This window comes from Petaurus breviceps, unplaced genomic scaffold, assembly GCF_028583685.1.
Source record: "Petaurus breviceps papuanus isolate PSGF00001 unplaced genomic scaffold, PetGlider_PUasm1.0 90925, whole genome shotgun sequence".
NCBI lineage: Eukaryota > Metazoa > Chordata > Mammalia > Diprotodontia > Petauridae > Petaurus > Petaurus breviceps.
This window is the reverse complement of record NW_027187380.1, coordinates 20,047,991-20,059,303: the sequence shown is the minus strand read 5'-3', so window position 1 is coordinate 20,059,303 and position 11,313 is coordinate 20,047,991. Positions and strand designations below refer to the sequence as shown.

The window sequence follows — 11,313 nt, the reverse complement described above, 5'->3', positions numbered from 1 at the left end:
TTAACAAAGCAGATCCAAGAACCTGTGGTAGCTGCAAACCCTGAGAACGCGCTTGGGGTGCTTGCTGCTACAAAATGGCGTCACGAACAGGATCTGCAGAGTAAAAGGAAAGTATGGGGGCTGGGATAATTGTTTGTTTCCCAGTTGTGGTAGCTGTGACTCTGTGGAGCCATGGACCAGGAGAGAAGAGTGGCCTGCATGCAGACTTCGCTGAGCTGAGAGCGGGAATGGTGAGCTGCTTGCATCGGGACCTGGGCAGAAGCCAGGAGCGGCTGCCGCCTGCGGGAGGAGAAGGAGCCCAGGAGTTCGGAATTCAGCCACAGGAAAAGATAAGAACTGAGCAGCAAAGCAGGGGCACTGAGTGTGTTTCCTGGATGCATCCCACAGTTTGGGACCCAGGGGGAGGATGGACTTGTGACTATGGTGGGTGGGATGAAATGCCTTGGATCCCCAGGGACCCCACCTTGTTGGTTTTGTTGCCCAGCCCCCTCTCTGTGCTTGGAAGCTGGGGCTGGAGCTGTGTGAGGGGAAGGACACTCCCCTCCCCCCAGAACTTTATTTGAACTCTTGTTCTGAATTGAAGTGATAATGCTTTGTACTTTGTGTTTGTTTAAGGGCCAGTGGCCACTTTGGTAACTTTAGTTCTGTACTTTGAAAATGTGACCTAAGAAATGTTCAGAGCTAATTCAAAAGTAAATTGTCTATGCTATGGGCATGAAAGATCTTGGGGCCGAATGTAATGCGAATGTAAATTTTAAAGATCTTCCCTGCCCCTAGGCTAAAGTGCAGCAGAAGCCTGGGGAGGGAGGCTAGTTTTTCAGTAGATACTTTTTGATTGGCCAGTGGGTCAATAAGGTTGTTACATTCTCTGAGCCAGGAGAAGGCTATATAAGCCCTGATGTGTAGCTTTGTTTTGGGACTCACTTTGAGAAGTGTTCTGTAATTTGATCTGAATTCTGGGAAGCCGTTGTTGAGAGTCCCCCGGCTTTGAAAAACCCAGAATGTGGAAACCCAGATGTTGACTGGGTATGGATGTAATGGTTGGACAGTTTGGAAATCTGTCTACTTGATGTTTCTGTCTTGATAATTATGCCTGTATACTTTGAGGTTCAGGGTGCTGACCTTTTCTCCTGAACAAGGTAAACGATATATGTCTGACTGATTAAAGTAAGCTTGTTAACCCATTTTGAGTTGCTTTCCTTTAACAAAGCAGATCCAAGAACCTGTGGTAGCTGCAAACCCTGAGAATGCGCTTGGGGTGCTTGCTGCTACAGCTCCCCCACCCAGTCCTACGTGGGCACTTTCCTGGACAGAATCTGCCGCGCTCCATCTCCCAATAGATTCTGTCACTCTAAAATTCATTCAGATGCACTTTTTAGAGTTTACTGATGGAATACATGGAGGAGTCAAGGTGAGTTCCTATATTCATTCTACCATCTTGGCTCCAACTCTACTTTTGAGTATTCTTGATGAAAAGATCAGAGCTGAATAGAAAATTTGACTTTCAAATAAAAGACTCAAGAGAAACATGAAAAGGTAAATAGGAAAGAGAAACCATAAGGAACTGAGTAAAGTCAAACTGTTTACATTCCTACATGGATTCAAAACTCATGAGACCTTTTTCAGTTTTAGGGAAGTGGATGGAATATGTAGATATCGATATCAATATAGATATCGATGGATAAATATATAGATGTGTGTGTGTCTGTGTGTACAGAGGATACAGGGTGAGTTGAATATGAAGGGATATCTAAAATAACATTAAATAGTGAGAGGGGAATATACTGGGAGAAGGAGAAAGGGGAAGGTAGAATGGGGTGAATTATCTCAGAGGCAAGAAAAAAAAAATTTACATTGGAGGGAAAGAAGGAGGAGGTGAACGGTGAACATGAATGAATAAACCTTATTCTCATTAGATTTGGTTTAAGGAGGTAATAACATAAACACTCAATTGTGTATGGACATCTATCTTACCCTACAGAAAATTAGAGGGGAAGGGGATGAGAGAGGAGATGATAGAAAGGAAGGTAGATTGGGGGTGGGGGTAGACAGGAATAAACACTTTTGAAAAGGGATGGGGTTAAAGGGAAGAACAAAATAAATGGGAGGATGGAAAGGAAATATAGTTAGTGTTTATCAACATGACTGTTATGAAAATGTTTTGCACAGCTGCATATGTATAACATGTATTGAATTGTTTGCCTTCTGAATGGGGGTGAGTGGGGAGAGAAGGTAGAGAATTTGGAACTTAAAGTTTAAAAAAAAATTAATGTTAAAAATTGTTTTAACATGCAAAGTGGTAAATAAGACATACGGGCATTGGGTTATAGAAATCTGTCTTACCCTACAAGAAAAAAAGGGGGTAAGGGTATATTGGGGAGTGATAGAAGGGAAGACAGACTGGGGAAATGATTAATCAGAATGCATGCCATCTTGGGGTGGGGGAGGTGACTGACGGGGTGAAAATCTGGAAATCAAAATCTTGTGGAAATGAAGTCTGAAAATTAAAAAAGACATAAAAACTAAAATACAAAAGAAGTTCCAGATCTACCCATTAGGGGAATAGTCTCATACTTACCGTGCAACTCTCAAAATTCAGATGTTCTTGAGGATATAGACTGGTATAGTGGGAAAATTAGCAGATTTTAAAATCCAAAGACCTGGTTTGAATCACAGCTATCATTTTTCCCCAAAGTGACTCTAGAAAAGCTTTTTTTTTCTTTTCGAACATCAGTGTATTTATCTATAAAACAGAAATAATAATTACATTGTCCAACTCACAGGTTGATTGTCTGAAAATCACTCTGTAAAATTTAAAGTGCTACATAAATATGATCATTTTACTAATGGAGAGAAATCTTGGTATAAAATATATTGAGGTGATCTAAGGGATACGAAGACCTAGTTACATTCAACCCCATTTCCAACACATGCTTGATTGAAGACTGGTCAAATCACTAAACTTTTGAGTACACCAGAGTACACCAGTTCTTTAAGATTTCAGGTTAAGAATATTTCAGTATATGTGTTGATAAAAGAAGTTTCTCTTTCAGCAGTTCACTACATCACTAAAATCATCCCTCCCCCCCAATCAACTTATAATTTATTTATTGTACTTCCATATATATTTATTTATTGTAGTTTCCACATATGCTTGTAAATTTGTAATGAGTGTCATTTAAGAATAAGGCAATAAAAGTAGTGTACTCAATTTGCTAATTCTTTTTTTTTCTTTTTGGAGGGGGGGCAGGGCAATTGGGGTAAGTGACTTGACCAAGGTCACATGGCTATTAAGTGATAATTGTCTGATACCAGATTTGAGCTCAGGTCCTCTTGATTCCAGGGCTGGTGCTCCATTCACTGAGTTACCTAGCCACTCCAGTTTGCTAATTCTTAAAACAAAAACAAAAACAAAAACCCCCCAACTATTTGGCTGTAGAAAAGAGAACATTTCAAGAACATATACATTCTTAAATTTAATTCTTAAATTATTGCTGCAATCTCATACTTGAATACTTAATAATTAATTGGAACTTGGATGAATGTCATTGATGTTATCAAGCATTAGCTTTATTGAATAAATACTATATAATAACTTTAGGCTAAAATAAAAAAAATAACTCAAGGGACAGTAGTGAAAAAGTTTATTTTTAGTGCATTTTTGGAACTTTGTCTAGTTTCTCTTCATTTTGTTTTCTGTGGGAGCTACACCCCTAATTGTTGATTACAGAATAAACATTTCTTTTTTCTCATAAAAGAACTACTTGAAATAATTAACAACTTTAGCAAAGTTGCAAGATATGTAATAAACCCATAAAAATCATCAGCACTTGTATATATAAATGACAAAGCCCAGCAGCAAGAAAGAAAAAGAAATTCCATTTAAAGTAATGATACACAATATAAAATATGTGGCAGTGCATATGCCAAGACAAACCCAGGAACTACATGAACACAATTACAAAACATTTGTCACACAAATAAAGTGAGATATAAATAATTGGGAAAACATTAGTTACTCGTGGGTAGGCTGAGCTATTATAATAAAATGACAATAATACCTAAATTAATTTACTTGTTCAGTGCCATACCAATCAAATATTAAGTAGAATGTTATATAGAACTAGAAAAAATAATAACAAAATTCATCTGGAAAAAAGTTCTATAATATCAAGTGATTAATAAAAAGAAATCCGAGGGAAGGTGGCCTAGCTGTACCAGATCTAAAGCTGTATTATTACAAAGGGGAGTCATCATAACTACTTGGGACTGCTAAAAAATAGAGTGATGAACAAGTGGAATAGATTAGGCACACAAGACACAATAGTCATTGACTATAGTGATCTACTGTTTGATAAACCCAAAGACCTCAGCTTCTGGGATAGGAACTCACTATTTGACAACAACTGTTGGGAAAACTGGAAAAATAGTGTGGCAGAAACTAGGCATACACCAACAACTTACAGCATATTCCAAGATAAATTGAAAATGGGTATACAATTTAGACAGAAATTATGATACTATAAGCAAATTCGGAAAGCAAGAAATAGTTTTCCTGTCAGATCTATGGAGAACAGAATTTATGACCAAACAAGGGATAGAGAACATTATGAAATGAAGATTGGATAATTTGGATTGTATTAAATTTTCAGGTTTTTTTGCATAAAAACATCAATGCAAACAAGATTAGAAGGGAAGGAGAGAGCTGGGAAATAATTTTTATACCCAGTATCTCTGATAAAGTCTATATTTCTCAAATATATAGAGAACTGAGTCAAATTTATGAGAATACAAATCATTCCCCAGTTGATGAATGGTCAAGGGATATGAACAGGCAGTTTTCAGATGAGGAAATTAAAGCTATCTATAGTCATATGAAAAAAAATGTTCAAAATCACTATTAATTAGAGAAATGTGAATCAAAACAACTCTGAGGTACCACATAACACCTATCATATTGGCTAACATGACAAAGCAGGTAAATGATAAATGTTGGAGAAGATGTGGGGAAGTTGGAAGACTAATGCATTGTTGGTGGAGTTGTGAACTGATCCAATCATTCTAGAGAGCAATTTGGAACTATGTCCAAAGTAGTATACTATTCTGCATAACCTGTGGCCCAGCAATCCTACTACTTGGTCTGTATCCCAAAGATATCATAAGAAAGGTTAAAGGGACACACATGTACAAAGTAGCCACTCTTTTTGTGGAGGCAAAGAATTGGAAATTGAGGGATGCCCATCAATTGGGGAATTGCTGAATAAGTTGTGGCATATTTATGTAATGGAATATTGTTCCATAAGAAATCATGAGGACTCAGGTTTTAGGTAAAACCTAGAAAGACTTGGAGGAACTGATGTTCAGTGAAGTGAAGAGAATGTTGCACATAGTAAGAGCAACACTTTGCAATGACCAAATTTGATAGATTTAGCTCTTTGATCTAAGATAATTTCAAAAGACTCATGATTGAAAATGCTATCAACATCCAGGGAAAGAACTATGGAGTCTGAATATAGATTTAACCAAACTGTTTTCTTTCCTTCTTTCTTTATTGTGATTTTTCCTTTTTGTTATGATTCTTCCTTCACAATATGATTGATGTGGAAATAAGTTCAATATGATTGTACATGTATAACCGATATCATATTGAATGTTGTCTGGGAAGGGAAGAGGGGAGGGAGACAGAAAATTTAGAACTCAAAATCTTATCAAAGTAAGTGTTGAAAACTAAAATTAAATAACTAAATTAACTAACTCTATGATTTTATTTCAAAAAGTATGAGTTATTTGACACTCGGCTTTCCTTATACTCCAACTCTCATAGTTATGCATTGCTACTGGAAAAACCAGTTTTGACTATAAGGACCTTTTTCAGCAAGATGCTATCCCTACATTTTTAGTATTCTGTCCAGGTATGCCACAGTTTTCCTTCCAAAGAGAAACTATATTTTAATTTCAAGGCTACAGTCACTGTCCGCAGTGATCTCTGAGCCCAAGAATATCATATCTGACATTGCTTCCATTCATCTCCCTCATTTGCCAGGAAGTGATGTGACCAGTTGCCAAGACCTTAGTTTTTTGGAAGTTAATCTTCAAGCTAGCTTTAAAACTCTAATCTTTCACCCTCATCAAGAGGGTTTTTAATTCCTTTTCAACATTCTGTCATCAGAGTGGTATCCATTGCATATCTGAGATTGTTGTTATTTCTTCCAGCAACCTTAATTTCGACTTTTGATTCACCCAGTCTTGCATTTGCATGATGTACTATGCTTATAAGTTAAATAAATAATGCAACAATATATAGCCTTGTCATACAGCATTTCCATTCTGAATTGAAGTATATTCGTGTTTTGGATTAAGATACTAGAAAAAATTCAATTTAAAAAAGAATATTGTGCTCTTGTGCGGCCGGGAAGCCCCGTTTCTCCCTTTCCCTTGGCTGGCTGCGTGGAGCCCGCATGATGCCCAGAGTCACGGTGAAGGACGTGAACCAGCAGGAGTTCGTGCTGTCCCTGGCCGCCTTCCTGAAAAAGTCAGGGAAGTTGAACGTCCCCGAATGGGTGGACACGGTCAAGCTGGCCAAGCATAAGGAGCTGGCGCCCTATGATGAGAACTGGTTCTACACACGAGTGGCCTCCACCACCCGTCACCTGTACCTCCGTGGCGGCGCTGGCGTGGGCTCCATGACCAAGATCTACCGGGGCTCCAGTGCAACGGGGTCATGGCCAGCCACTTCAGCCAGGACTCCAAGAGCATGGCCCGGAGGGTTCTGCAGGCCCTGGAGGGGCTCAAGATGGTGGAGAAGGACCAGGAAGGGGGCCAGAAACTGACACCTCAGGGACAGAGAGACCTGGACAGAATTGCCAGACAGGTGGCAGCTGCCAACAAGAAACATTAGGACAAACCACAACAGATTCATTAATAAATTGCCTTGTTCTTTAAAAAAAAAAAAAAAGGATATTGTTATGACTGCCTGGTTCATTTGTTTTTCTTGTAAACATGTTATGTCATGCAGCCATCTAATGACATGAACTCTTTTTATGACATGATGTTTGCTTGTTAATGTGATTATTTGTGGTATTTGGTTGATTGATTAATGGAGCCACTCTTTTAAAAATTTTATTTTTATTGTAAAATATTAATTTAAAATTAAATTTCAAGTTTTCTAATTTTATTTTTAATTTATGGAATAAAACAATCATTTCCAAAACATAGTAAACTTAAAAAAAAAAAAAAAGATTGCATGTGAAACTGCAAATCTATTATACTCATCTTCCTTTTCTTTAAAATATACAACAAAATTGTTACATAAATTTCTTTTTTGTTCACTCCTACCTACCCATTCCCCATCCCCTCTAGAGATGACTACCGTTATACACACATATGTATGTATGATATGTGTACATATATACACATGCATATATACATATATGTATGGATGAATAAATGTAAAATTATTCTATGCATATTTAAATTTATCAATTATTTCTCTATAAACCAGTATCATCTTTCTTCATATGACATTTATAGCTAATTTGGGTCTTTGTAATTATCAAAATGACTTCTTTATTCATTCATTCTTCAAACATTTTTATTACTGTATAACACGTTCTCTTCATTCTGCTAATTTTGCTCTTCATTATGACATGCAAGCCTTTCCATGACTTTTCTAAAACAATTGATCTCATCATTTCTTATAACACAGTAGTATGCCATCACAATCATATATCACAACTTGTTCATCCACTCTTTGTGACAGTGCAACTCTTCCAGAAGCAGAAGGAGAACTTTTCTATGAAGAATGTCTAAAAGAGACCCTTGTTTATTCTTCTTCATGGTCTTCTTCACTTGAAAAAAAGAACATTTTCAACAAGATTTGCAGAAAATTTCATACATACTAGGGACCCTTGGAAATAAATATTATATTTGAGCAAGGTTTTCAAATCATTCACCCCTCCCACAGCTATACTTCTAATAATAAGAAAATGCTTCCTCATGCTGAAACTTGTCCTCACCATATTGCTTGGGGAACAAAGAAGGAAAATGTAATTTAGTGGCTGTTTGCACAAAACCTCTAAGATACAACATGTACCAATGCAGGGGCAGGCCAGGAAGGTGTGGCGGGCAGAGGCAATCCCAGAAGGGGCCTGATCAACTCGAGGGCAAGTCTTCCCACCAACCACAACGTCCACTAACAGGCCTATCACCAAAGGGCTGGGACTGGAAAGAGCAAGGTAAGAAGCAAATACAGGGGCCCCTATCCTGGAAAGCAAACACTCCTGGGGCTACCACTTCATAGCCCAGAAATTTTTTTTAAAAGCCCCTTTCAGGACTTCCAAAGACTAGGATGACAGAGTGAACCTCACTTACTCCAAACCCCCCCACTGACCCAGAAAACATAGTAACCCTTTCCCCAGGGCAAAACCCTCTACACTAAAGGCTTGGGATCCTAGAGGAAGGGCATGCCTAGGACCCTGCCTCAAAATGGGTAGAAAGCAGACTACAAAGACAAAGACTCTGGAGTCCTACTATCTATCCTCAGAGGGAGGAACCAATCTCAGAGGGAGACAATGTGGACTCCACACCCAAAGCTGAAACTTCAACAGGGAAGGGTCTCAAGCACAGAAGGCTGTCCTAGATGAGATCAAAAGGAACTTTGAAAACAAAATGAGAGGGATAGAAGACAAAATGAATAATTCTCTCAAAACGAAAAAAGCAGAATTAGAAAAACATTATAATGAGGAAAACATCTCTCTAAAAAGAAAAGTTTTTGATATGGAAAAGGAGCTTCAAAAATTAACCAAGGAAAATGATTTGCTAAAAACCAGAATTAACCATATGGAAACAAATAACTCTGTGAGGAACCAAGAATTAGCCAAGCAAAACAAGAATGAAAAATTAGAAAAAGAGGTAAAATACCTCAAAGAAAAAATAGCTGAGCTGGAAAACAGATCCAGGAGAGATAATCTGAGAATCATAGGCCTACCTGAAAATTATGATGAAAAATGAGCCTGGACAACATTTTCCAAGAGCTTGTTAAGGAAAACTGCCCTGAGATACTAGAACCTGAGGGTAAAATAGAAATCAAGAGAATTCACCGGACACCTTCTGAAAGAGATCTCAAACTGAAAAGTCCTTGAAGTGGCCAAACTCCAGAACTACCAAATAAAAGAGAAAATACTTCAAGTGGCCAGAAAGAAACAATTCAAATATCAAGGGTCCACAGTGAGGATTGCACAGGATTTGGCAGCCTCTACCCTGAAAGATTGGAGGCAGGGGAATACAATTTTCCGGAAGGCAAAAGAGCTCGGGTTACAACCAAGGATCACACACCCAGCGAGACTGAGAATATTCTTCCAGGCAAAGAGATGGTCATTCAATGATATAACAGAGTTCCAGACCTTCTTGATAAAAAAGCCATAACTCAATGGAAAATTCAACCTCCAATTAAGAGATGCAACAGTGAGTTAGAAAGGTAAACAAGGAGAACACACACACACACACACACACACACACACACACACACCCTGCTATTGGATAAGAGCAAACTGGTTATAGACAAGTAGAGGGTATGACTATAAAATACACAAAATGACGATTTAAAAAAATCTTATTAAGGGCTACAAAGGGACTGCAATGGAAGAAAGGGAATGGTTGAAGTGGAAAAGGGTAAATTACACCACTCATAGAGGCATAAAAACTGTATAGCAGAGGAAAAAAAGGGAGGGAGTTGGGAAGCATATGAGCTTTTCCCTCATTGGTTCTGGTACAAGGGAATAACAACCAGTTAAGCATAGGACTCTATGGAGAAGAAGCACAAAATATCATTTTAGAGGGAAAAAGGGGAGGGAGAGGAGCTTCGCATGAGATTTGTTCCTGTCACTCTTGATGCGAAGAAGAAATAACATACTTCATTAAGTATAAAAATATCCTACAGACAGTAGGAGGGGAAAAGGATTATGAAAGGGGTGTGGGAGTGGTTTGTAGGGAGGGAAGTATTATGGATAAAGGGGAGTAAAAGGGAGGGGAGCTGAAAAGGGAACACTGAGGGAGGCGGTGGTCAAAAGGAAAACTATTAAGGGGGGGAAGGGAGAAGGGAGGGAAAATATGAATATTAACAGGGGCAGAAATAGGATGGGGGGAATGAAACAGATAACAATCATAACTGTAAATGTGAATGGAATGAACTCTCCCATAAAACGAAGACAGATAGCAGAATGAATTAGAAATCATAATCCTACAATATGCTGTTTACAAGAAACACATCTGAAACAGAGGGATACATACAAGGTAAAGGTAAAAGGTTGGAATAAAATATATCATGCCTTAGCTAAAGTAGAAAAAGCAGGGGTAGCAATCCTTATCTCAGATAAAGCAAAAGCAAAAATTGGCCTAATTACAAGAGATAAGGAAGGAAATTATATCTGGTTAAAAGGCACCATCGAGAATGAAGCAATATCATTACTTACCATATATGCACCAAGTGCTGTAGCATCCAAATTCCTAGAGGAGAAGGTAAAGGAATTAGAGGAAGAAATAGATAGCAAAACTATACTATTGAGAGACCTTAATCTCCCCCTCTCTGAACTTGATAAATCCAACCTCAAAATAAACAAGAAAGAAGTTAAGGAAGTGAACAGGATTTTAGAGGGGATAGGTATGATAGATCTCTGGAGAAAACTGAATGGGGATAAAAAGGAATATACTTTCTCCTCAGTGGTTCATGGCACATAATCAAAAATTGATCATATTCTAGGGCATAAAAACCTCACAATTCGATGCAGTAAGGCAGAAATATTGAATGCATCCTTCTTAGATCATGATGCAATAAAAATTATTTGCAATAAAGGGCCAGGAAAAGACAATTTAAAAACTAATTGGAAATTAAACAATTTAATCCTAAAGAATGAGTGGATCAAACAAGAAATTATAGAAACAATCAGTAATTTCATTCAAGAAAATGTTAATAATGGTACAACATACCAAAATCTGTGGGATACATTAAAGGCAGTTCTTAGGGGAAGTTTTATATCCCTGAGTGCATATGTGATTAAATTAGAGAAAAGGGAGCTCAAAGAATTGGGCATGCAATTATAAAACCTTGAAAAAGAACAAATTCAGGGCGGCTAGGTGGCACAGTGAGTAAAGCGCTGGCCCTGGGGTCGGGAGGAACTGGGTTCGGTTCCAGCCTGAGACACTTAACACTCACACAAAAATACTAGCCCTGTAACCTTGGGCAAGTTACTTAATCCCAAATTGCCCTCCAAAAGGCAAAAAAAAAGAACAAATTCAAAATCCCCGATTAAATACTAA

The 11,313-nt window shown here is 38.0% G+C and overlaps 1 pseudogene; it reads left to right on the top strand.

Annotated features, from left to right (window-relative positions):
• Nucleotides 1–6,392: 6,392 nt before the first annotated feature.
• LOC138152286 (small ribosomal subunit protein eS19 pseudogene) lies at nt 6,393–6,955 on the top strand (annotated as a pseudogene).
• Nucleotides 6,956–11,313: the final 4,358 nt, after the last annotated feature.